Genomic DNA, 27,599 nt, shown 5'->3' with positions numbered 1-27,599 from the left:
GATCAAACTCAGAATCCCGGTGCAAAAGATATTTCGACAATGGTAAAACAAGTCCAGCAAGACCTCCCCATGTGCTGACACCCTGATAGTAGACGCGTGTATCTCGTCTCATGCCACGATTGGATGGTTCAAGCTATGAGTAAAACCAGACCTCGAGTTACCCCATGGTGGCCCCATAGGTTACCCGGTTTGGACCAGCACCAGCAGCACTGGCCCATGTGTATTACGTTGAATAACGAACCTCCGGTAGTGCTAACTCCCTATGCGCCAAGTTTATTATCATGTTTAGTTAGTATGTTGGGCAAACGGTAAAACCAATGCCGGGTCTTGTTGGAGGAGTTTTATTCAAAGCGAAATGTCAAGGGAGGCCCATAAACCCCGACTGTGCTAGGAACACAAAATCAAGGAACATAACACCGGTATGACAGAAACTAGGGCGGCAAGTGTGGAACAAAACACCAGGCAATAGGCCGAGCCTTCCACCCTTACCAAGTATATAGATGCATTAATTAAATAAGAGATATTGTGATATCCCATGATATCCATGTCCCAACATGGAACAAGCTGCAACTAGGAACGCTATAAGTGCGGCTGAACAAAGCGGTAACATAGCCAAACAACAGTTTGCTAGGATGGTGGAAAAGGTTAGATGCTTATCATGGCAATTTGGGAGACTTGATAAACAAGTGGTAGGTAGCACGACATAGTGATAGCATCGAGACAACTCCGAAAGCTAAGATAGTAGTGGTATCCAAGGTAACGGTCATCTTGCCTGAAATGCCGCTAGGAAGAAGACCGAATCCATGAAGTAGATGACCCAACGTAGTCGAACAGATCCTCACAAACGCAAGTGACCAGAACTATCAAGAATAAGAAGAATAGGAAAGAAGAAAATGACATGGTAAACAATCAAGTATAAACATGGCATGATGCACAATCAAGTATGATGCATGTCCGATTTAATGAGGCATGGCAAAGTGCAACAAACAATACTACAAATTAAGTGGAGCTCAATATGCAATGAGTTGCATATTGATGAATCACCACATTCATTTTTTAGTTCTCTCTCGTCCATGTACAAGACAAGGCTAAATGTTGGTTATCATGGCAAGATGTGAAGCGTAACAAATCTACATATCTAGGCAATTTAAATGAGGTCGGAAACATCAAACAACAATTTCAACCATTTTAAATGTTGTTATCATGGTGAGAATGACTTATACAAGTTGATACAATTTTATGAAAATGTTGACATGAGCATGTTATGAAGCATTTGTCACCGTGGTGGAAAGAAAGGGTGCCACGACGACAACAACGGAAATGGTGCCACGACAAATTTTGATGATGCGACAACTCGTCGAGATGTCGGTGCAAAAGAAACTGTGGATGTACAAAACATGCGAAAGATGGTGGGGAGATCCCGGTTACAGGGTTCCCACGGGTCAACTGCATGGCAAATAAGGAGGAACATGCAATGACAACTCGAACACGGTGCAAACACGAGCATCTCATACAACACACATGCATTCGTACACAGGCGGTCATTCCGGCGGTTATACCTTCCAAGGGTGCATCTTTGGAACCGATCAAGTTTGGCGGTAGTGATACGCGGCGACGGTGGTGGTACTTGCAATCTTCGGCGAAGGTAGTCGATCACGACAATGGTAGTCGGGGTACTTGGCGGCATCCGGACTTGGGCGTCACGTTGTAGTCAGACATGGCGAATCCAAAGTGCTCCTGCTGGGGGAGGGTGCAACGGAGGCAGCATCTTGCGTTTTGAATCCGGGTCATGCTCGTCTAACCGTTCGCATCAATGGGAAAAGGGCCTTGGTCTTGAGGTGCTTGGCCGTGGGCGACGGAGCACATAGTGGACATGGAGGCATGGCGTCCATGGCCTTGAGGTCATGGTGGAGCTCGGGTCAACAGCGACGAAGGCAGGGGCGCGCAGCTGCATTCATGGCAGTACTTGGAGCGGTGGCAGGGTCGCTCCGACAACGGAGGAGGGCTGGAGGCACTCGTTCCTCACGCTCGAGGCTGAGGCAGGACGAATGTGACTTGGCGGCGAAGCAGCAGCTACATAAGTCGGCGGGTCGCTGGTTCGTCCCTGACGAATAGAGACAGAGAGCTTGAGACAGAGAAGAAAAAGAGAGAGGGAAAAGAAGAGACGGGCGGCACTCAACCTTTGGTCCGACGAAGACGGCGCAGAGGCCCTCGAGCAGGAGAGGCGACCAGGCGAAGAAGGCCGAGGCGTGCAGGGGGGTGGCGCTCTGTCACAAGACTCCAAGGCAACGAGGAGGAAGGAGAGGGGGAACGGGACGAGCGCGCGACGTCGTGCGGTAGGATGAAGGTCGCTGGCGGGGTCTAGTCGCCGGAGGAGGGTAGCAGCGAGGATCCGGGGCGGATCAAGTGGAGCGACGCAAGCGCGCTCGAGATCGAGCGAGGAGGGGCTGTGTGGATGGAGCTGTGCGTGCGTGGGGCTTTAGCGCGGGGGAGCTCCTATCCCTGGCGATGTGTGCGTTGTGTGTGGTGGCGCGAGGGAATGAGGAGGAGGGATTGATGTGAGAAATGGGGACCGAGCGCAGGGAGGCTAGGGTTAGGAAGGGCGGCTGAGCGAGGCTAGTGGCTGGGCCTAGGGCCATCTCAATGGAGGGGAAAAAGTCTAGGAGGCCTAGCAGGATGGATTAAAAGAAAAGAAGGAAAAATTGATTTTCCTTTTTTATTTACAGAAAAGAGATAGAAGCGAAATATTTATTTGGAGGGACAAATAAATACAAGTTGAGTTGAAAACTGGTATTGAGCTACTTTGACATATTCAAAAGTGCCACAACTGGAATTGAAGTATTTGGAGAATATCAAGGACTTAGAATATTTGAAAATGAAAGAGATTAAAAATGCAAGTTTTTTGGGGTTGATTCCATACGAATGGAATATTTATTGTAGCTCCCTAAAATATTGAGAGGATATGTTATAAAGAGAAATTACCATGTGAATTCCCTCGATTTAAATGGATCGAAGATCCACACAATTTATTTAGTTGAGTTTTTAAAATTAAATGACATGATGGCATTATGACATGATGCGAGACACAAATAAAATAGAGCAAGAAAATAAAACACACGGCGAAACTCGGAATACATGGAAGTCATCTAGAGCGTCCGTCTCGGGTCGTTACAACTGTCCTCCACTTACAAGAGATCTTGCCTCGAGATCTAGGGATGACAAATGGAAGAGGAAGAGAAGAGGTAATATAAAGTTACTTCTTGCCAAACGAGTGAAACCAAAGAACCTTGAGAGGTCGCAAAGCTTGAAGAAATGACACGTGATAGGTGAACAAAATTTAAAACACTCCGTTCAGCAAGAGGAACAAGGAACATTACAAGAACCTTGTAGGTTGAAAGACATAAGAAAAGGGTTAAAATGGACAAGAAGGACATGCAAGCACTCCGTTTGAAACGAGATGTAGAAGGAACGATAAAGAACAATTACGACAACACTCCGGTTGAAAAAGGAAGGATTAGAACATGAACATGGCAAAATGAAAGCACTTGGATGAGACTCTAGTTAAAAGAGGAATGATAGCCACAACACTCTGGTTAAATGGATAAGGAATAAAAGAACATGATCTTGACAAAACAAGATGATGGGTCGAAGAGAGCAACATCACAATTCCTCTGGAAGAAATGAAAGAATGGAATGAAGAAGAAAACAACATGTTCTACCTCAAATGAATTTGAGAGAGCATCCTTAAAAACAAGGATTGAACAGAGTTGTTGAAGAATCAAAAATCAAATGATATACTCCTCATGGGCTTATGAAAACATCTCAAAACTAGAGGTGAAATTATGCCACTAACCGGAACAATTGCTTGCTTGAGATTAGCGAAGAGATGAAAGCTTGTTCCACCAAGATGATAAAGAGATAATTTGTATCATGGACAAGCACCACAAATAGCCACATTCCTTCGAAAAGGTTTCAGGTGAAATCTTTACCAAGATAACTCCAACAAAGAGATTGATGGATTTAAAATACCTCATTCTTGACAACATGTGAACATGAAACACGAAGGGAAATTGTCAAGAAATGACATAATACCACCTTAAGATAAGGTAGCAAAATTGCACTTCGAAATGCATGAAGAAGAATACTTGAGCTCCTCCAACAAAAATCTTGATGAACACTTCGAGAATGGAAGAAATCTTGGATGAACCACCTTGAGAAACTTCATTAAGAACTCCAGAAATGGAAGGATGCTAGAAAAGTAATAAAGGTTGGAAAGAATGAGATTGAAGCCTTGCAATGATCTAGATGGAGCTTTGTAATGATATAATGAGAAAACTTTGAACTCCGGAAAAGAAAGATGAACAACTTGGAGCAAAGAATTGATATCATGAACGAACTGCGGAAGAAAGAATTGTTCACTTGGATGAAACAGGAATAAGAATTATGTTATGCATATCCTTCACCAATTAAAATTGATGACAAGCAACGGATTTAGCATCCTACTTATTCTCATTAAAAAGATTAATATAGCGGAAATTTGAGAAAGTCTTCAACAAAGCAACGGTAGGACTGAAACAACGAATAAATTATTACGATAATGGAGGAGGAATCTTGAACGAACCATCATAAGAATTGAAAAAGGATGAATAAAGAGAACGAATCACCGGTAAGAATTAGGAAACAATGAATATACTTGAGGTTAGAATGAAGAGATCATGATATAACTAACGAATACTTGAACAAAACATCGGAAGAATATGGAGACGAACGAAGAGGAATCAATTTAGAATAATTGGAGAACGAAGCTGACAACTTAGAATGAAGAAATCCTCTGAAATGATGGCCTTCGGATGATCGAGAAAGGAAAGCAACTCCTGAAATGCTTCGGATGGCTATGAAAACAATTTCTCATGATCAGGAACAATTGGGAGGATGGCATGAAGCTAGAACCATGAATCTTTGAGAGAACATATAAGATTTAAGAGAAACTCTTCTTCGGTCTTCAAAATCCGAGAATGACGACGAGAAACACCACCATGAATTACTGAGGCATTCCGGAATGAAGAATAGAAAGTTTGAACCAAAGATGAAAAGAATTTGGAAGCGATCTTGGAGAAGGCATATGAATGATGGAATCCATTCTTACATCATACTTTTGAGAAGAATTTGAGAATAACTCCAGAAAAAATTAGAAGAGTCAGGTAAGATCCTGGAAAGACCTGTGAGTTAGGGCCCACTGAAAAGAACCACCTTGAACAATTTTGAAGAGAGATTGCACCCATTGAATTAAATGGCTTGAATGAGATAACAACCTCGAAATAACTTGAATTGATGCAGAGTGGAAACACTAACCTTCAGAGATATCTTGAGCACTCCGGATATGAATAGAGAGAGAGGTGAAGAAATAAGAGAGACTTGGATAAGAAATTCTGACATGGGAAAACATGTGAAACAAGAGGAAGAGATATGAGCAACATCGAAGCTTGAATTTAATCCACCAGAGAAAAGAAATGAGAATGAAAGAATGATTAACTTGAAGCTCCTGAACATCTCCATGAGAAATCACCGGCTAAGAACATAGAAGGAAAAAATGAAGAGACTTCGCATCAATAACATGGATACTGGATTAAGAAATCTGAGTCCTTGAAGAAAAGGGTGGGATGGTGGGAAAACAAAGGCAACTTGGGAACGGATGAAACAGACAATCCTCAGGCTTCTCAATGGCACCCGTATGGAATGATCTTGAAGAGAAGTGCACCAATTGAAAAGGATTGACACGAAAATCTTGATGATCAAGAAGGATTAGTATTCACATAGAAATATGAGAACACCGCTTAGGAAAAGGCATGGAATCCACATTTGACTTTGAAGCAACTCGAACACCACAAGACAAAACAAAAAAGGATTGGGCTTTTAGAACAAGCAGGAAACAAATACATGATTGCGATTTCGTCCGAAATTTTTGTGGTGGGGCCCGCACGGGCTCGATCGTACAACACCATCATGTGCAAGGCAGTGCACATGACATATGAAGCGTCCCTGAGTCAGCATAGCCAAGGACTCTTTAAGACACAATCAGACCACTGTAAAACGACCGTGGACAGGTAGACCACTAGACGTCGAACCCCGGTCTCATATCATGCATCTGTTGGAAAGATATCCTAGGTAACTACTTGAATTCCCACATATGAACTCCTGAAATTCTCTAGCTATGCAATCTGGTGTTGGGCATACATGGAGGCACAAATATCTCACAGAACTAACAAATCCTACACTCCAACTATATCCATCCGTCAACACATAACCAAGAAAACCTCAGAAATCATGTACCTCAGACCTTCGAAAACATCTGATATACTAGCTGTGGCAATACATTTGATCACTCTCCCCAGTACTGGGTGGTGCCAACCTACTCTCACCATAAAGAGTATAGAAGCATTTTCGATGTCGGCAACCTTTGGTATTCTGGAACTAAAACGATAAGCACTGTGACAAAAACACCTTGGAGCTCAACTCCTCGGGACACCGCAACAACCCCTAAATGACAAGAGGCACCAATACAAAATTCCGTCACAATGATATCAGACCGATTCCACAATACTCGCGTGATCCTAAAAAAATTAAGTGAAAAGGATAGAAGAGTGGAGAAAACACCTACGTCATGAGTCCTCACCAGAGTGACCAAGGGGATAATGAGAAAAAAGTATTCCTACTCTCCGATATATAGCTAGACTCAAAATAGTTTTTTTAGACTCGACAACGTCAACGGTTCGATCAATCAAGGCGGCTCCTAAGGTCGGTAAGGCTCTGATACCAACTTGTAGCGCCCAAGATGTGATTCTATCCCAATCATGTGATGAACTCATGATTGCGGCACAACCACATTTGGAGCGCATAACAAGGTGGATATCATTACAACATACCATGTACTGCATAGATAAGGATGGAAGATAAAGGCTTACACTCGCCACAAGCTACAACATGAATACAATAGTTCATCAATACATAGCAATCATCATACAGAAGAGCAGGATCTGGCAACAGATGAAAACAAATAAATAAGAAGAACGATATCCACCCTGCTAATCCAAGGATCCCGACCCAGAACCTATCCCTTGATCAAAGAAGAAGCAGAACTCCAAAAGCAAACAAGCATCGCTCTGACCTCAGATCATTATTGTACATGTACCTGCAACTGTTGTTGTAGTAAACTGTGAGCCACGAGGACTCAACAATCCCATTACCATGGGTATCAATACTAGCAGAGCTTAATGGGTATGGAAGGGATAAGTGGTAAGGTTTCAGCAGCACTAAGCATTGTATGGTGGCTAACTTACGAGTACAAGAATAGGATGAGAAACTATGCAAACGGTTGCAAACTAGTAATGATCAAGAAGTGATCCTGAACTACTTACATTCAAACATAACCCCACCGTGTTCTATTCTCGACTCACTCGAAAAGAGACAGTCACGGTTACATATGCGGTTGGTGTATTTTAATTCGGATCTGGTGTCAAGTTCTCTAGAACCGGATATTAAAAATTCTCATCTGCCACATTACCGTGGACACGGCTCTCGAAAGTTTAAACCCTGCAGGGGTGTCCCAACATAGCCCATGAAAAGATCACGGTCCGTGGAGAAAATCCTCCATCGCGGGACAACCCGATCAAACTTAGAATCCCGGTGCACAAGACATTTCGACAGTGGTAAACAAGTCCAGCAAGACCTCCCGACGTGCCGACACCCTGATAGTAGCCGCACATATCTCATCTCAAGCCATGATCGGATGGGTGAAAGTACGAGTGAAACTAGACCTTGACTTTCCCCGTGGTGGCCCCGCAGGTTGCCCGATTGGGACCAGCACCAACAGCACTGGCCCCCTGTATTATGTTAAATAATGAACCTCGGGTAGCGCTAACTCCCTATTCATCAAGTTTATTATCATGTTTAGTTATTATGTTGGGCAAATGGTAAAAGCAATGTTGGGTCTTGCTATAGGAGTTTTATTCAAAGCGAACTGTCAAGGGGTGCCCATAAACCCCGACCATGTTAGGAACGCAAAATCAAAGAACATAACACCGGTATGACAGAAACTAGGGTGGCAAAAGTGGAACAAAACACCACGCAAAAGGCCAAGCCTTCCACCCTTTACCAAGTATATAGATGCATTAATTAAATAAGAGATATTGTGATATCCCACGATATCAATGTCCCAACATGGAACAACCTGCAACTAGCAACGCTATAAGAGAGGCTGAGAAAAACAGTAACATAGGCCCGGTTCAAGGCAGAACATATACGTGGAGCAATATGCAACTTGACCCTCTGCTCGAACAAATTGATTGGTTTCTTACCTCCCTCCACTGGACCAATACGTACCCCAAAACCCTGGTTAAACGACTTGGCAAACCTGTCTCTAACCATATTCCTTGCGTGGTAACTATTGAAACTGAAATCCATCGTAGTAAACTCTTTCGCTTTGAATCTTACTAGATTTTGCACCCTGGGTTCATGGATGTTGTTCAAGAAGTTTGAGATAAGCCAGTTTATAACAAAAACGCTGCTGCCACACTAGCCCACAAGTTTAAGGCTCTCAGACATGCACTAAAATTTGGAGTAAACACATTTCAAAACTATCCATTGCGATCAGCAACTGCAATAAGGTCCTGGCTGATTTAGATGAGTTAGAAAACAAGAGATGCCTCACAATACCCGAATCTAACTTCAGAAACATCCTCGAAGCTCATCTTCTCAAGTTCCTCAAATATCAGAAGTTGTATTGGAAAAAACGTTGCACCATCGGTTGGATCATGTTTGGCAATGAGAATACCAAATTTTTCCAGGACATTGCCACTGAAAGGTTTCGTAAGAATAACATTGCTTCGTTCAAAACTGAAGATGGTAGTTTGATAGAGGATCACCCTGGAAAAGAAGCCCTCCTTCACTCCACCTATAAAACTAGGTTAGGTACTACAGCCTCATGTGATATGAAATTTGAATTGCCGGCGATCATTCCACGTGCGTGTAATCTCGATCATCTTACTGAACCGTTCACCGAGGATGAAATTGATGGCATTGTAAAAAAATGCCTCCAGATCACGCCCCCGGACCTGATGGATTTGGTGGAGCTTTTCTTAAAGCTTGCTGGCCCATTATCAAATATGACTTCTATGCGCTTTGCTTACAATTCTATGAAGGCACTCTCGATATCACTAGCGTCAACGATGGCTTCATTACACTAATCCCCATGGTTAACTCGCCTGAGTCAGTCAATGATTACAGACCGATTACTCTTCTTAATTGCTGCCTGAAGTTGATCACGAAGTTACTAGCTAACCGTCTCCAACGTGTTATCCTTCAACTGGTTCACCGTAATCAGTACGGATTTCTCAAAGGGCGGACCATACAAGATTGTCTGGCATGGGCGTACCAATATATTCATCAATGTAATACTTCGGGCAGGGAGATTGTTCTGCTTAAACTAGACTTCGCTAAAGCATTTGATACCATTGCACACGAGCCCATGATCACTATAATCTGGCATATGGGGTTTAACGATCATTGGATCGCATGGATCAACTGCCTTTTTTCTTCTGTTCGATCTTTAGTTCTTCTGAATGGAGTGCCGGGCCGTCAATTCCTCTGTATGTGTGGGGTTCGGCAAGGCAACCCACTCTCCCCCCTCATCTTTGTCCTCGCGACTGAGTTACTCCAGGCTGTAGTTAATGAGGTGTTCAGACAAGTCAAAATCCACCTCCCCTTCCCTTGTACAGGACAAACTGATTACCCTGTCCTGCAATATGTGGATGACACACTCATAGTCCTTCCCGCATGCATTCAGCAAGCCACATTGATCAAGCAAATCCTTTCTGATTATGCCTCCTCTATTGGGCTCAAGATCAACTTCCACAAATCCACTCTAATACCTACCAACCTAGTCTTGGAAGCTACGGACAATCTGGCCAGAGTTTTTGGATGTGCAATTGGAACAATGCCCTTCACCTACCTTGGCCTCCCGCTAGGCATGAAAAAACCCTTGGTTCAAGAGCTCATGCCTCTGGTTTGCAGATTAGAGAGACAACTCATGTCCACAATTGCGATGATGTCGTATGGAGGCAAACTCTCTTGGCTTAATGCATCTGCCACGTCGCTCCTTGTGTTCGCCATGTGCACGCTTAAGTTTCCACCCAAACTTATTGAGATCCTTGACAAAATCAGACGTAGATGCCTTTGGACTAAGAATACGGAGCAAGGAGACAAATGCAACTCTTTGGCCGGATGGGATTTGGTCTGCAGACCAAAGAAAAAGGGGGGACTAGGAGTGATCAACTTAAAGATTCATAATGAGGCCCTGTTGCTAAACCTGCACAAATTCTTCAACAAACAGGATATTCCTTGGGTGAATCTCATCTGGGACAATCATTACATGGACAAAATACCTCATGCGGTGGACACAGTCGGCTCGTTTTGGTGGAAAGACATCTTAAAACTCACCCCCGTTTTCCGTGGAATCACGTGCGTTTAGGTGGTTGACGGTAAAACACGCTCTTTTGGAAAGACCTCTGGAAAGAGGAAATCCTCCAATCATCCCACCCTCGAGCATTTTCCTTTGCCATTCATGAGGACCTTTCTGTGGCCGAGGCAATGACCAGTATGGATCTACACAAAACCTTTCACCTACCAGTCTCGCCATAAGCGCTTGAAGAAATCCAGGATGTGCATTCCCCTCCACATTGGATATCCCCGTCAACCTCATTGCACGATGTATGTCATTACTCTTGGGGATCGGACTATTACAACAACTACTTCAAGGACAGGGAGGCGCACCCTGCATTCACACATCTGTGGAAATCGCGGTGTACTATGAAAATCAAAGTGTTCAGCTGGCTACTCTTCCTTGATAGACTCAACACACGCAATATGCTCAAAAGGAGGCATTATAACATTGGTGATAACTTTGATTGCATCCTCTATGGCCAACACGTCGAGGAGACCCATTGACCATATGATCTTCACTTGCCCCTTTAGTCAAAGCTGCTGGGCTAAACTCCACATCGTTTGGGCACCCTCTGACAGCCGCCTCGATCTTCTACAAACTGCAAGAGACTATTGGCCGAACCCTTTCTTCTTTGAAACATTCCTAACCTCGGCTTGGAGCTTTTGGAAAGAGCAAAATAATAAACATTTCAGAGGGGTGGATCCTAGTGTGGGGGCCTGGCTGACATGCTTTAAAGAGGACCTTGAACTTCTGCAACATAGGGTAAAAGCAGCACATAGAGCTGCCTTTGTCACTTTTTGTAACTCTATTGTATAGCCAAACCTTACACTGTTTAAAAGCATCCTGGCTGCACACTAGGTGCAAAGGTGCACCTTGTACCATGACAGGCTGACATGTCTATGTAAACACCCCATTTAATAGATATATGAAAAAATAGTAGGGGTTTTCACCCTACTGTCAAGTTTCTAAAAAGACGGTTTGCTGGGATGGTGGAAAAGGTTAGAGGCTTATCATGGCAATTTGGGAGGCTTGATAAACAAGTGGTAGGTAGCGCGACAAAGCGATAGCATCGAGACAACTAGCAAAGCAAAGATAGTAGTGGTATCCAGGGTAACGATCATCTTGCCAGAAATGCCGCTAGGAAGAAGACTGAATCCATGAAGTAGATGACCCAATGTAGTCGAACGGATCCTCACAACCGCAAGTGACCAGAACTATCGAGAAGAAGAACAACCGGAAAGAAGCATATGACATGGTAAAAAACCAAGCATAAACATGGCATGATGCACAATCAAATATGATGCATGTCCGGTTTAATGAGGCATGGCATGGCAAAGTCCAACAAACAATACTACAAATTAAGTGGAGCTCAATATGCAACGAGTTCCATATTGACGAATCACCACATTCATTTATTTAGTTCGCTCTCATCCATGTGCAAGACAAGGCTAAATGTTGGTTATCATGGCAAGAGGTGAAGCATAACAAAACTACATATCTAGGCAATTTAAATGAGGCCGGAAACATCAAACAACAATTTCAACCATTTTAAATGTTGTTATGATGGTGTGAATGACATATACAAGTTGATGCAATTTTATGAAAATGTTGACATGAGCATGTTATGAAGAATTTTTCACCGTGGTGGAAAGAAAGGGTGCCACGGCGACGATAATGGAAATGGTGCCACGACAACATTTTGATGATCCGACAACTCATCGAGATGTCAGTGCAAAAGAAAGTGTGGATGTATGAAACATGCAAAAATATGGTGGGGTGATCCCGGTTACAAGTTTCCCACTAGTCAACGGCATGGCAAACAAGGAGGAACGTGCAATGAAAACTCGAACACGGTGCAAACACGATCATCTCATACAACACACATGCATTCGTACACGGGCGATCGTTCCGGCGGTTATACCTTCCAAGGGTGCATCTTTGGAACGGATCAACTTCGGTGGTAGTGATACACGGCGACAGTAGTGGTACTTGCAACCTTCGGGGAAGGTAATCGAGCACGACAATGGTAGTCGGGGTACTTGGCGATATCCGGACTTGGGCGTCACATTGTAGTCAGACTAGGCGAATCCAAAGTGCTCCTGCTCGAGGAGTGTGCAACGGAGGCAGCGTCTTGCATTTTGAATCCGGGTCATGCTCGTGTAGCCGTTCACATCAATGGGAAAAGGGCCTTGGTCTTGAGGTGCTTGGCTGTGGGCGACGGAGCACATAGTGGACATGGAGGCAGGGCGTCCATGACCTTGAGCTCACGATGGAACTCGAATAAACGACGACGAAGGCATGGGCGCGTGGTTGTGTTCATGGAGGGACTTGGCGCGGCGACAGGGGCGCTCCGATGATGGAGGAGGGCTGGAGGCGCTCGTTCCTCGCGCTCGAGGCTGAGGCAAGAGGAGCGGGAATTGGCAGCGAAGCAGCAGCTGCATAAGTCGAAGGGTCGCTGGTTCGTCCCTGACAAACAGAGACAGAGAGCTTGAGACAGAGAAGAAAAAGAAGAGACGGATGGCGCTCAACCGCTGGTCCTAGGCGCAGAGGCCCTCGAGCGGGAGAGGCGACCAGCAGAAGAAGGCTGAGGCGCGCAGGTGGGCGGCGCTCTGGCGCAAGGCTGCAAGGCAACAAGGAGGAGGCGGAGGGGGAACGGGACGAGGGTGCGGCGTTGCATGGTAGGATGAAGGTCGCCGGCGGGGCTCGGTTGCCGAAGGAGGGCAACAGCAAGGATCCGGGGCGGATCAAGAGGAGCGATGCTAGGGCGCTCGAGATTGCGCGAGGAGGGGCTGTGGGGATGGAGCTGTGTGGACGTGGGGCTTGAGCGCGGGGGAGCTCCTCTCCCTGGAGATGTGTGCGTTCTCTATAGTGGCGCGAGGGAATGAGGAGGGATTGCTGGGAGAAATGGGGATCGAGCGCAGGGAGGCTAGGGTTAGGAAGGGCGGCTGAGCGAGGCTAGCGGCTGGGCTTAGGGACATCTTGGTGGAGGGGGAAAAGGCTAGGAGGCCTAGCAGGCTGGATTAAAAGAAAAGAAGAAAAAATGATTTTCCTTTTCTATTTACAGAAAAGAGATAGAAGCGAAATATTTATTTGGAGGGCCAAATAAATACAAGTTGAGTTGAAAACTAGCATGGAGCTACTTTGACATATTTAAAAGTGCCACAATTGGAATTGAAGTATTTGGAGTAGATCAAGTACTTAGAATATTTGAAAATGAGAGAGATTAAAAATGCAAGTTTGTTTGGGTTCATTCCATACGAATGGAATATTTATTGTAGCTCAAAATATGGGGAGGATATGTTATAAACAGAAATCACCATGTGAATTCCCTCGATTTAAATGGATCGAAGATCAACACAATTTATTTAGTTGAGTTTTTAAAATTAAATGACATGATGGCATGATGACATGATGCGAGGCACAAATAAAATAGAGCAAGCAAATAAAACACACGGCGAAATTCAGAATACATGGAAGACATATGGAGCGTCGGTGTCGGGTCGTTACAACTTCTTACCACTTCTTTCATCTTAGGATTTAACCATTGTTGATGATGAACAACTAGTTTAGCATTAGGCTCCTTATTAATTTTGTGCTGACATAGAGTGGGACTAATGGCCTTAAGAGCATCAAGAGTATATCCAATAGCTACATGGTGCTTCTTCAGAGTTCTCAATAATTTCTTTTCGTCATCCTCTGAAAGGTTTGAACTAATAATAACAGGATATATCTTCTTTTCATCGAGATAAGCATATTTCAAAGTATAAGGTAATTGTTTAAGTTCAAACACGGGATCACCCTTGGGTGGAGGAGGATCACCAAGGATTTCAAGAGGCAAATTGTGTTTCAAGACAGGCCCTTGGTTAAAGAATATTTCATCTAATTCCTTCCTTTCATTCATAAACATATCATTTTCATGGTCTATCAAATATTGTTCTAAAGTATTAGTAGGAGGCACGGAAATACAAGCAAGACCAATAATTTTTTCCTTACTAGGAAATTCTTTATCATGGGGTTGTCTACGAAATTTAGAGAAATTAAAATCATGAGACATATCCCCTAGACCAATAGTAACAATATCTTTCTCACAGTCTATCTTAGCATTAACAGTGTTCAAGAAAGGTCTACCAAATATAATGGGACAAAAATCATCTTGTGGGGAAGCAAGAACATGAAAATCGGTAGGATATTTTATTTTCCCACACAAGACTTCAACATCTCTAACAATCCCAATTGGTGATATAGTATCTCTATTGGCAAGCTAAATAGTAACATCAATATCTTTTATCTCAGTAGGTGCAATATCATTCATAATTTATTTGTATAGAGTAAAAGGAATTGGACTCACACTAGCACCCACATCACATTATCCATGATAAAAATCATCTCCTATTTTAATAGAAACAACGGGAATGCCAACAACAGGTCTATGTCTATCTTTAATATCAGGTTTAGCAATCTTGGCAGCTTCATCACAGAAATAAATAACATGCCCATCAATATTATCAACCAAGAGATCTTTAACCATAGAAATAATAGGTTCAACTTTAATTTGTTCAGGAGGTGTAGGTGTTCTAGTATAACTCTTACGAACCACGGTTGAAGCTTTATCATGTTCCTTAATTCTAACAGGGAAAGGTGGTTTCTCAATATAAGTAGTAGGAACAATAGGGTCAATATTATAAGTAATAGTTTCTTCTTGAACTTTAATAGGTTCTACTACTTTCACTTTGATGGGAGGATGATATTTAAACAACTTCTCCTTAGGTAGATCAACATGAGTAGCAAAGGATTCACAGAAACAAGCTACTATCTCAGAGTCAAGTCCATATTTAGTGGTAAAATCACGAAAAGCATCGGTATCCATGAAGATTTAACACAATCAAACTTAATGTGTATACCTGACTCCTTACCTTCGTCGAGTTCCCAATCTTCAAAGTTGCATTTAATTCTTTCCAATAAATCCCATTTGAATTCAATATCCTTCTTCATAAAAGAACAAGTACAAGAAGTATCGAGCATGGATTGATCATTACGAGAAAGCTGAGCATAAATTTTTTTGAATAATAATTTCTCTTGAGAGCTCATGATTGTGGTATGAATATAACATTGACTTAAGCCTCCCCCAATCTTGAGCAATACTTTCTCCTTCATGAGGCGAAAATTATATATATAATTCTGATCATGATGAACTAGATGCATAGGATAAAACTTCTGATGAAATTCCAATTTCAATCGGTTGTAGTTCCATGATCCAATATCATCACATCGCATATACCATATCAATGCCTTTCCCTTCATAAATAAAGGGAATACCTTCTTCTTGAAAACATCCTCGGGAAAACCTGCAAGCTTAAATAATCCACAAACTTCATCCACATAGATTAGGTGCATATCAGGATGTAATGTCACATCTCCTACATAACGATTAGCTAGCAGTTTCTCTAACATACCCGAAGGAATTTCATAATAAATATTTTCAGTAGGTGCAGTAGGTTGAGGAGCAACTCTTTGCTCTTCTGGTCGAGGTGAAGATACCCCGAACAAGCCCCTCAAAGGATTACTTTCCATAGTAACAAGCGATAGTAAATTTCAGCATGCTATATAAATGTTTTCTTACCAAATTCGAGTTGCCAAAGGTGCCTCACTCCCCAGCAACGGCGCCAAAAAGAGTCTTGATGACCCACAAGTATAGGGGATCTATCGTAGTCTTTTTGATAAGTAAGAGTGTCGAACCCAACGAGGAGCAGAAGGAAATGACAAGCGGTTTTCAGCAAGATATTCTCTGCAAGCACTAAAATTATCAGTAATAGATACTTGTGTAGTAAGATAATTCATAATGGGTAACAAGTAACAAAATTAAATAAAGTGCAGCAAGGTGGCCCAATGCTTTTTGTAGCAAAGATCAAGCCTAGACGAACTCATATAAAGCAAAGCGCTCCCGAGGACACATGGGAATTGTTGTCAAGTCAGTTTTCATCATGCTCATATGATCCACGTTCGTTACCTTGATAATTTGATATGTGGGTGAACCGGTGCTTGGGTGATGTCCTTGCTTGGACAAGCCTCAAACTTATGATTAACCCCTCTCACAAGCATCCACAACTATGAAAGAAGAATTAAGATAAATCTAACAATAGCATGAAACATATGTTGGAAATATGCCCTAGAGGCAATAATAAAAGCATTATTATTATATTTCCTTATTCATGATAATTGTCTTTATTCATGCTATAATTGTGTTATCCGGAAATCGTAATACATGTGTGAATAACAGACACCAACATGTCCCTAGTAAGCCTCTAGTTGACTAGCTCGTTGATCAACGGATAGTCATGGTTTCCTAACTATGGACATTGGATGTCATTGATAACGAGATCACATCATTAGGAGAATGATGTGATGGACAAGACCCAATCCTAAACATAGCACAAGATCGTATAGTTCGTTTGCTAGAGTTTTCCAATGTCAAAGTATCTTTCCTTAGACCATGAGATCGTGTAACTCCCGGATACCGCAGGAGTGCTTTGGGTATACCAAACGTCACAACGTAACTGGGTGACTATAAAGGTAGACTACGGGTATCTCCGAAAGTGTCTGTTGGGTTAACATGGATCAAGACTAGGATTTGTCACTCCGTATGACGGAGAGGTATCACTGGGCCCACTCAGTAATGCATCATCATAATGAGCTCAAAGTGACCAAGTGTCTGGTCACAGGATCATGCATTACGGTACGAGTAAAGTGACTTGCCGGTAACGAGATTGAACGAGGTATTGGGATACCGACGATCGAATCTCAGGCAAGTAACATATCGATTGACAAAGGGAATTGCATACGGGGTTGATTGAATCCTCGACATCGTGGTTCATCCGATGAGATCATCATGGAGCATGTGGGAGCCAACATGGGTATCCAGATCCCGCTGTTGGTTATTGACCGGAGAGTCATCTCGGTCATGTCTGCTTGTCTCCCGAACCCGTAGGGTCTACACACTTAAGGTTCGGTGACGCTAGGGTTGTGAAGATATGTATATGCAGTAACCCGAATGTTGTTCGGAGTCCCGGATGAGATCCCAGACATCACGAGGAGTTCCGGAATAGTCCGGAGGTAAAGAATTATATATAGGAAGTGCTGTTTCGGCAATCGGGACAAGTTTCGGGGTCATCGGTATTGTACCGGGACCATCGGAAGGGTCCCGGGGGTCCACCGGGTGGGGCCACCTATCCCGGGGGGCCCCATGGGCTGAAGTGGGAGGGAACCCAGCCCATAGTGGGCTGGGGCGCCACCCCCCAAGGGCCCATGCGGCTAGGGTTGGGGGAAACCCTAAATGGGGGCGCCCCCTTGCTTGGGGGGCAAGCCCCCCCACCCTAGGCCGTCGCCCCCCCTAGTAGATGCCATCTACTAGGGCCGGCGCCCCCCTGGCACCCCTATATATAGTGGGGGAGAGGAGGGACTTCATACCTTAGCCCCTGGTGCCTCCCTCTCTCCCCGTTACGTCTCTCCCTCGTAGTATAGGCGAAGCCCTGCTACTGTGACGCCCTGCATCCACCACCACACCGTCGTGCTGCTGGATCTTCATCAACCTCTCCTCTTCCCTTGCTAGATCAAGAAGGAGGAGACTTCTCCCGTCCCGTACGTGTGTTGAACGCGGAGGTGCCGTCCGTTCGGCGCTTGGTCATTGATGATTTGGATCACGTCGTGTACGACTACATCATCACCGTTCTTTGAACGCTTCCGCACGCCATCTACAAAGGTATGTAGATGCATCCGATGGCTCATTGCTAGATGAACTCCTAGATGGATCTTGGTGAAACGAGTAGGAAAATTGTTGTTTTCTGCAACGTTCCCCAACAGTGGCATCATGAGCTAGGTCTATGCGTAGTTCTTCTTGCGCGAGTAGAACACAATTTGTTGTGGGCGTAGATTTGTCAACTTTCTTGCCGTTACTAGTCTTTTCTTGCTTCAGCGGTATTGTGGGATGAAGCGGCCCGGACCAACCTTACACGTACGCTTACGTGAGACCGGTTCCACCGACTAACATGCACTAGTTGCATAAGGTGGCTGGCGGGTGTCTGTCTCTCCCACTTTAGTTGGAGCAGATTCGATGAACAGGGTCCTTATGAAGGGTAAATAGAAGTTGACAAATCACGTTGTGGCTTTAACGTAGGTAAGAAGACGTTCTTGCTAGAACCCTAATTCAGCCACGTAAAACCTGCAACAACAATTAGAGGACGTCTAACTTGTTTTTCCAGCAAGTGGTTTGTGATATGATATGGCCAAAGTTGTGATGAATGATGAATGATCTATATGTGATGTATGAGATGTTCATGCTATTGTAATAGGATTCACGACTTGCATGTCGATGAGTATGACAACCGACAGGAGCCATAGGAGTTGTCTTTATTCTTTTATATGACCTGCGTGTCATTGAGAAACGCCATGTAAATTACTTTACTTTATTGCTAAACGCGTTAGCCATAGTAGTAGAAGTAATAGTTGGCGAGCAACTTCATGGAGACACGATGATGGAGATCATGATGATGGAGATCATGGTGTCAAGCCGGTGACAAGATGATCATGGAGCCCCAAGATGGAGATCAAAGGAGCTGTGTGATATTAGCCATATCATGTCACGTCTATTATTTGATTGCATGTGATGTTTATCATGTTTTTTGCATCTTTTTTACTTAGAACGATGGTAGTAAATAAGATGATCCCTCATAACAATTTCAAGAAGTGTTCTCCCCTAACTGTGCACCGTTGCTAAAGTTCGTCGTTTCTAAGCACGCCGTGATGATCGGGTGTGATGGATCCTTACGTTCACATACAACGGGTGTTGACGAGCCTAGCATGTACAGACATGGCCTCGGAACACATGCAAAACACTTAGGGTTAACTTGAAGAGCCTAGCATGTACAGACATGGCCTCGGAACACAGAAGACCGAAAGGTCGAGCATGAGTCGTATAGAAGATACGATCAACATGAAGATGTTCACCGACGTTGACTAGTCCGTCTCACGTGATGATCGGACACGGTCTAGTTAACCCGGATCATGTAATACTTAGATGACTAGAGGGATGTCTAATCTAAGTGGGAGTTCATTAATAATTTTATTAAATGAACTTAATTATCATGAACTTAGTCTAAATATATTTTACACTATGTCTTGTAGATCAAATGGCCCACGTAGTCCTCAACTTCAACGCGTTCCTAGAGAAAACCAAGCTGAAAGACGATGGCAGCAACTATACGGACTGGGTCCGGAACCTGAGGATCATCCTCATAGCTGCCAAGAAAGATTATGTCCTACAAGCACCGCTAGGTGATCCACCCGTCCCATAGAACCAAGACGTTATGAACGCTTGGCAGACACGTGTTGACGACTACTCCCTCGTTCAGTGCGGCATGCTTTACAGCTTAGAGCCGGGGCTCCAAAAGCGTTTTGAGAGACATGGAGCATATGAGATGTTCGAAGAGCTGAAAATGGTTTTTCAAGCTCATGCCCGGATCGAGAGATATGAAGTCTCCGATAAGTTCTTCAGCTGTAAGATGGAGGAAAATAGTTCTGTCAGTGAGCACATACTCACTATGTCTGGGTTACATAACCGCTTGTCTCAGCTGGGAGTTAATCTCCCGGATGACGCGGTCATTGACAGAATCCTCCAGTCGCTTCCACCTAGCTACAAGAGCTTTGTGATGAACTTCAACATGCAGGGGATGCAAAAGACCATTCCTGAATTGTTCTCAATGCTGAAATCAGCGGAGGTAGAAGTCAAGAAGGAACATCAAATGTTGATGGTCAATAAAACCACTAAGTTCAAGAAAGGCAAGGGTAAAAAGAACTCCAAGAAGGACGGCAAGGAAGTTGCCGCGCCCGGCAAGCAAGCTGCCGGGAAGAAGCCAAAGAATGGACCCAAGCCTGAGATAGAGTACTTTTATTGCAAAGGGAAGGGTCACTGGAAACGGAACTGCCCCAAGTACTTAGCGGACAAGAAGGCCGGCAAAACGAAAGGTATATGTGATATACATGTAATTGATGTGTACCTTACCAGTACTCGTAGTGACTCCTGGGTATTTGATACCGGTGCCGTTGCTCATATTTGTAACTCACAGCAGGAGCTACGGAATAAACGGAGACTGGCGAAGGACGAGGTGACGATGCGCGTCGGGAATGGTTCCAAGGTTGATGTGATCGCCGTCGGCACGCTGCCTCTACATTTACCTACGGGATTAGTTTTAAACCTCAATAACTGTTATTTAGTGCCAGCTTTGAGCATGAACATTGTATCGGGATCTCGTTTAATACGAGATGGCTACTCATTTAAATCTGAGAATAATGGTTGTTCCATTTATATGAGAGATATGTTTTATGGTCATGCTCCTATGGTAAATGGTTTATTCTTAATGAATCTCGAGCGTATTGCTACACATATTCATAGTGTGAGTACCAAAAGATGTAAGGTTGATAATGATAGTACCACATACTTGTGGCACTGCCGCCTTGGTCACATAGGTGTCAAACGCATGAAGAAGCTCCATACAGATGGACTTTTGGAGTCTCTTGATTATGAATCATTTGACACATGCGAACCATGCCTTATGGGTAAAATGACCAAGACTCCGTTCTCAGGAACAATGGAGCGAGCAACCAACTCATTGGAGATCATACATACTGATGTGTGCGGTCCAATGAGTGTTGAGGCTCGCGGTGGTTATCGTTATGTTCTCACCCTCACTGATGACTTGAGTAGATACGGGTATGTCTACTTAATGAAACACAAGTCTGAAACCTTTGAAAAGTTCAAGGAATTTCAGAGTGAGGTTGAGAATCAACGTGACAGGAAAATCAAGTTTCTACGATCAGATCGTGGAGGAGAATACTTGAGTCACGAATTTGGCACACACTTAAGAAAATGTGGAATAGTTTCACAACTCACGCCGCCTGGAACACCTCAGCGTAATGGTGTGTCCGAACGTCGTAATCGCACTCTATTGGATATGGTGCGGTCTATGATGTCTCTTACCGATTTACCGCTATCTTTTTGGGGCTATGCTTTAGAGACTGCCGCATTCACTTTAAATAGGGCACCGTCGAAATCCGTTGAGACGATACCGTATGAATTATGGTTTGGGAAGAAACCTAAGCTGTCATTTCTAAAAGTTTGGGGATGCGATGCTTATGTGAAGAAACTTCAACCTGAGAAGCTCGAACCCAAGTCGGAAAAATGCGTCTTCATAGGATACCCAAAAGAAACTATTGGGTACACCTTCTACCTTAGATCCGAAGGCAAGATCTTTGTTGCCAAGAATGGGTCCTTTCTAGAGAAAGAGTTTCTCTCGAAAGAAGTAAGTGGGAGGAAAGTAGAGCTTGATGAAGTATTACCTCTTGAACCGGTAAATGGCGCAACTCAAGAAAATGTTCCTGAGGTGCCTGCACCGACTAGAGAGGAAGTTAATAATAATGATCAAGATACTTCTGATCAAGCTCCTACTGAAATTCGAAGGTCCACAAGGACATGTTCCGCACCAGAGTGGTACGGCAACCCTGTCTTGGAAATCATGTTGTTAGACAACGGTGAACCTTCGAACTATGAAGAAGCGATGGCGGGCCCGGATTCCGAAAAATGGCTGGAAGCCATGAAATCCGAGATAGGATCCATGTATGAAAACGAAGTATGGACTTTGACTGACTTGCCCGTTGAACGGCGAGCCATAGAAAATAAATGGATCTTTAAGAGGAAGACTGACGCGGATGGTAATGTGACCATCTATAAAGCTAGGCTTGTCGCTAAGGGTTATCGACAAGTTCAAGGGGTTGACTACGATGAGACTTTCTCACCGGTAGCGAAGCTGAAGTCCGTCCGAATCATGTTAGCAATTGCCGCATTTTATGATTATGAAATTTGGCAAATGGACGTCAAAACGGCACTCCTTAATGGTTTCCTTAAGGAAGAATTGTATATGATGCAGCCGGAAGGTTTTGTCGATCCTAAGAATGCTGACAAGGTGTGCAAGCTCCAACGCTCGATTTATGGGCTGGTGCAAGCATCTCGGAGTTGGAACATTCGCTTTGATGAGATGATCAAAGCGTTTGGGTTTACGCAGACTTATGGAGAAGCCTGCGTTTACAAGAAAGTGAGTGGGAGCTCTGTAGCATTTCTCATATTATATGTAGATGACATACTATTGATGGGAAATGATATAGAACTCTTGGACAGCATCAAGGCCTACTTGAATAAGAGTTTTTCAATGAAGGACCTTGGAGAAGCTGCTTATATATTAGGCATCAAAATCTATAGAGATAGATCAAGACGCCTCATAGGTCTTTCACAAAGCACATACCTTGATAAGATATTGAAGAAGTTCAATATGGATCATTCTAAGAAGGGGTTCTTACCTGTGTTACAAGGTGTGAAATTGAGCTCAGCTCAATGTCTGACCACGGCAGAAGAAATAGAAGAGATGAGTGTCATCCCCTATGCCTCAGCCATAGGTTCTATTATGTATGCCATGCTGTGTACCAGACCTGATGTAAACCTTGCCGTAAGTTTGGTAGGCAGATACCAAAGTAATCCCGGCAAGGAACACTGGACAGCGGTCAAGAATATCCTGAAGTACCTGAAAAGGACTAAGGAAATGTTTCTCGTTTATGGAGGTGACGAAGAGCTCGTCGTAAAGGGTTACGTCGATGCTAGCTTCGACACAGATCTGGATGACTCTAAGTCACAAACCGGATACGTGTATATGTTGAATGGTGGAGCAGTGAGCTGGTGCAGCTGCAAGCAGAGCGTCGTGGCGGGATCTACATGTGAAGCGGAGTACATGGCAGCCTCGGAGGCAGCACATGAAGCAATATGGGTGAAGGAGTTCATCACCGACCTAGGAGTCATACCCAATGCGTCGGGGCCAATCAAACTCTTTTGTGACAACACTGGAGCTATTGCACTTGCCAAGGAGCCCAGGTTTCACAAGAAGACAAGGCACATCAAGCGTCACTTCAACTCCATTCGTGAAAATGTTCAAAATGGAGACATAGAGATTTGTAAAGTACATACGGACCTGAATGTAGCAGATCCGTTGACTAAACCTCTCCCTAGGGCAAAACATGATCAACACCAGAATTCCATGGGTGTTCGATTCATCACAATGTAACTAGATTATTGACTCTAGTGCAAGTGGGAGACTGTTGGAAATATGCCCTAGAGGCAATAATAAAAGCATTATTATTATATTTCCTTATTCATGATAATTGTCTTTATTCATGCTATAATTGTGTTATCCGGAAATCGTAATACATGTGTGAATAGCAGACACCAACATGTCCCTAGTAAGCCTCTAGTTGACTAGCTCGTTGATCAACAGATAGTCATGGTTTCCTGACTATGGACATTGGATGTCATTGATAACGAGATCACATCATTAGGAGAATGATGTGATGGACAAGACCCAATCCTAAACATAGCACAAGATCGTATAGTTCGTTTGCTAGAGTTTTCCAATGTCAAAGTATCTTTCCTTAGACCATGAGATCGTGTAACTCCCGGATACCGCAGGAGTGCTTTGGGTATACCAAACGTCACAACGTAACTGGGTGACTATAAAGGTAGACTACGGGTATCTCCGAAAGTGTCTGTTGGGTTAACATGGATCAAGACTGGGATTTGTCACTCCGTATGACGGAGAGGTATCACTGGGCCCACTCGGTAATGCATCATCATAATGAGCTCAAAGTGACCAAGTGTCTGGTCACAGGATCATGCATTACGGTACGAGTAAAGTGACTTGCCGGTAACGAGATTGAACGAGGTATTGGGATACCGACGATCGAATCTCAGGCAAGTAACATATCGATTGACAAAGGGAATTGCATACGGGGTTGATTGAATCCTCGACATCGTGGTTCATCCGATGAGATCATCGTGGAGCATGTGGGAGCCAACATGGGTATCCAGATCCCGCTGTTGGTTATTGACCGGAGAGTCGTCTCGGTCATGTCTGCTTGTCTCCCGAACCCGTAGGGTCTACACACTTAAGGTTCGGTGACGCTAGGGTTGTGAAGATATGTATATGCAGTAACCCGAATGTTGTTCGGAGTCCCGGATGAGATCCCGGACGTCACGAGGAGTTCCGGAATAGTCCGGAGGTAAAGAATTATATATAGGCGAAGCCCTGCTACTGTGACGCCCTGCATCCACCACCACGCCGTCGTGCTGCTGGATCTTCATCAACCTCTCCTCTTCCTTTGCTGGATCAAGAAGGAGGAGACGTCTCCCGTCCCGTACATGTGTTGAACGCGGAGGTGCCGTCCGTTCGGCGCTTGGTCATCGATGATTTGGATCACGTCGTGTACGACTACATCATCACCGTTCTTTGAACGCTTCCGCACGCCATCTACAAAGGTATGTAGATGCATCCGATGGCTCGTTGCTAGATGAACTCCTAGATGGATCTTGGTGAAACGAGTACGAAATTTTTTGTATTTTGCAACGTTCCCCAACAACATATGGATCCAAATCAGCCCCTTATGAAGCAACACATAAACTAGGGTTTAAACTTCTGTGACTCTAGCAACCCATCTACTTATTACATTCTAATGCCTTCCCTAGGCCCAAATCATGGTGAAGTGTCATGTAGTCGACGTTCACATAACACCACTAGAGGAAAGACAACATACATCTCATCAAAATTCACATGATTACTTATAACAAGACTTCTTCCATGTCCCCAGGAACAAACATAACTACTCACAAAGCATATTCATGTTCATAATCAGAGGAGTATTAATTATCATTAAGGATCTAAACATATGATCTTCCACCGAATAAACCAACTATCATCAACTACAAGGAGTAATCAACACTACTAGCAACCCACAGGTACCAATCTGAGGTTTTGAGACAAAGATCGAATACAAGAGATGAACAAGGGTTTGAGACAAGATGGTGCTGGTGAAGATGTTGGTGGAGATTGACCCCCTCTCAATGTGAGGATCATTGGTGATGACGATGGCTTTGATTTCCCCCTCCAGGAGAGAGGTTTCCCCAGCAGAACAGCTCCACCGGAGCCCTAGATTGGTTCTTCCCAAGTTCCGCCTCAAGACGGCGACACTTCATCCCGAAAGCTTCCTCTCGATTTTTTCCAGGTCAAAACACATCATATAGCAGAAGATGTGCATCAGGGGCCTCCCAGGTGGCCCACAAGGCAGGGGGCGCGCCCCCACCCTTGTGGATGGCATGTGGCCCCCTCTGGTGCTTTCTTCGCCAAATATTTTTTATATATTCCAAATTAATTCTCCATGAAGTTTCAAGACTTTTGTAGTTGTGCAGAATAAGTCTCTAATATTTGCCCCTTTTCCAGTCTAGAATTCCAGCTGCCGGCATTCTCCCTCTTCATGTAAACCTTATTAAATAAGAGAGAAAAGGCATAAGTATTGTGATATAATGTGTAATAACAACTCATCATAGCTTCTTCATAGTTTGTAGGTTCACAATCATCTAATAACATGACTTCCAGGATAGCATTACCGTACCACTATGGTACGAAATGTGTCCTGGTTGACCTACGAGGTTCAGTAGTAACTTGATCTGAAGTTTCATGTCATCACCATTAGCTTCCTCTCTAGTTGGTGTAGGCATCACGGGAACAGTTTTCTCTGATGTGCTACTCTCCAATTCGAGAGAAGGTATAACTACCTAATCGAGTTCTACTTTCCTCCCACTCACTTGTTTCAAGAGAAACCCCTTCTCTAGAAAGGACCCATTCTTGGTAATAAAGATCTTGCCTTCAGATCCGTGGTAGAAGGTGTACCCAATTGTTTCCTTAGGATACCCTATGAAGATGCACTTCTCCGATCTGGGTTTGAGCTTATCAGGCTAATGCCTTTTGACATAAGTGTCGCATCCCCAAACTTTATGAAACGATAGCTTAGGTTTCTTGCCAAACCATAGTTCATACGGTGTCGTCTCAACAGATTTAGATGGTGCCCTATTTAACGTGAATGCGACTGTCTCTAGTGCATAACCCCAAAATGATAAAGGCAAATTGGTAAGAGACATCATAGAACGCACCATATCTAATAAAGTATGGTTACAACATTCAAACACACCATTACGCTGTGGTGTTCCAGATGGTGTGAGTTGTGAAACAATTCCACACTGTTTTAAATGAAGGCCAAACTCGTAACTCAAATATCCGCCTATGCGATCAGATTGTAGAAACTTATTTTCATGTTATGATGATTTTCCACTTCACTCTAAAATTATTTGAACTTGTCAAATGTTTCAGACTTGTGCTTCATCAAGTAGATATAACCATACCTCCTCAAATCATCCGTGGAGGTCAAAAAATAACGATACCCACCGCGTGCCTCAACACTCATCGGACCTCATACATCGGTGTGTACAATTTCCATTAAGTTATTAGCTCGCTCCATTGTTCCAGAGAATGGAGTTTTAGTCATCTTGCCCGTGAGGCATGATTCGCATGTATGAAATGATTCATAATCAAGTGATTCCAAAAGTCCATCCGCGTGGAGTTTCTTCATGCGCTTTACACCAATATGACCTAAACGGCAGTGCCACAACTATCTTGCACTATCATTATCAACTTTGCATCTTTTGGCATCAATATTATGAATATGTGTATCACTACAATCGAGATTCAACAAGAATAAACCATTCATCAAAGTGCATGACCATAAAAGATATTACTCTTATAAATAGAACAACCATTATTGTCTGACTTAAATGAATAACCGTCTCGCAATAAACAAGATCCAGATATGATGTTCATTGTCAACGTTGGCACCAAATAACAATTATTAAGGTCTAAAAATAATCCCGAATGTAGATGTAGATGTAGCGTGCCAACGACGATCACATCGACCATGGATCCATTCCCGACACGCACCGTCACCACGTCCTTAGCCAATCTTCGTTTATTTCGCAGCTCCTGTTTCGAGTTACAAATATGAGATACCGAACCAGTATCAAATACCCAGGCGCAACTACGAGCCTTGGTAAGGTACACATCAATAACATGTATATCAAATATACCTTTGTTCACTTTGCCATCCTTCTTATCCGCCAAGTATTGTG

The sequence above is a fragment of the Triticum urartu genome, chromosome 4 (assembly GCF_003073215.2).
Source record: "Triticum urartu cultivar G1812 chromosome 4, Tu2.1, whole genome shotgun sequence".
In the NCBI taxonomy this organism is placed as follows: domain Eukaryota; kingdom Viridiplantae; phylum Streptophyta; class Magnoliopsida; order Poales; family Poaceae; genus Triticum; species Triticum urartu.
The sequence above is the reverse complement of the archived record's forward strand: the minus strand, read 5'-3'. Positions refer to the sequence as shown.